Source organism: Paramacrobiotus metropolitanus, unplaced genomic scaffold (genome assembly GCF_019649055.1).
Source record: "Paramacrobiotus metropolitanus isolate TYO unplaced genomic scaffold, Prichtersi_v1.0 Parri_scaffold0000059, whole genome shotgun sequence".
Lineage (NCBI taxonomy): Eukaryota > Metazoa > Tardigrada > Eutardigrada > Parachela > Macrobiotidae > Paramacrobiotus > Paramacrobiotus metropolitanus.
The window spans coordinates 18,441-19,578 of record NW_026570279.1 but is presented as its reverse complement, the minus strand read 5'-3'; the positions used below and the strand labels follow the sequence as shown (position 1 = coordinate 19,578).

Here is a 1,138-nt window from a genome sequence, read left to right as displayed (position 1 = left end):
GGAAGTTGTTTATATCGAGTATGTTTCTTGAAAAATGCAAACATTACATATTTTTTTTATTATATTTAGGTCCGGTAGTTGCCGGTATCGTGGGAACGAAATCTCCGCGATATTGTCTGTAAGTACCATGCAGCGATGCAATCGATTATAATCTGAAAACTGTACGTAGTAAGTGCCTTATTCACGAGCTTTTGGTGCGTTGTCAGATTTGGGGACACCGTTAACACAGCCAGCCGGATGGAATCGACTGGAACCGGTATATAAGTTCACATTTAGATTGAAGCTAATATAAATATTATACGAAAAATTTTAAACGAACACAATTGTAATTCATGCCCGCTGTCATATTAGCTGGTAAAGTCCACGTTAGCCCGACGACATACGGCCTGGCTGCCCATAATCCCGCTCTGAATTTTATCAGTCGTGGGGCAATCAATGTGAAAGTAAGAATTTAAATTATTTCTCATGTATGGTATTAATGTTACCGTTATAGAAATATGCAGTCATTTTGTACGCAAGTCATTTTTGTGCGCGACACAATTTAAATATTGCCCTTGATGCTTCGTGCTATATACCGGCCTTTGGTGTTTTACGGTTGTGTTTTTGTTTCGAGGGCAAGGGCTCTGTGAATACGTACTGGCTGGAGGCAGTCTTCGAGAACCAGGAGAAAGTTTAAAGAACGATCAAACTGCGCAGTGGACTTTTCATCCACGCCATCTTAAACACATTTCCATACTACGCAATGACCGGCGAATTTCCATACTATGCTAGTGTAATTGTAAAGAACGAATGAGAATCTCTGAGCCTGTTTCGGATTGGTGCGAGTCACGGAACTCAGCGGAAGGGAGCATTGTAACTCACAATGGCACTTATAATTATCAACATTCATTATATTATGTTGACTGCTTAGTATTTACCCTGTAGTTGTAGAAAATTATTTGGCTTTGAAGTAGTACGAGGAAATTTGTGTGGCGGGCGATTTTCATAATCAAGGTTCCACAAAGCAATAGCTTCTGATTAAAAAAACAAATCTGGTCAGGATTGAGTCAGTTCGAGCCTATATTCAAGAATATTGTCAGTGATGAAAATATATTACCCGAATTCCGGCATTTGAATAAATAAAAAAGTGCAAAACGTT

General features: G+C 39.0%; 1 long non-coding RNA gene across 1 annotated transcript; it reads left to right on the top strand.

Moving 5' to 3' along the window:
- The first annotated feature begins 207 nt into the window (after positions 1-207).
- LOC129593054 (uncharacterized) lies at positions 208-845 on the top strand. The gene is made up of 3 exons (XR_008691044.1): positions 208-256; positions 352-443; positions 614-845. It is a non-coding gene; the product is annotated as an uncharacterized LOC129593054 (long non-coding RNA).
- Positions 846-1,138: the final 293 nt, after the last annotated feature.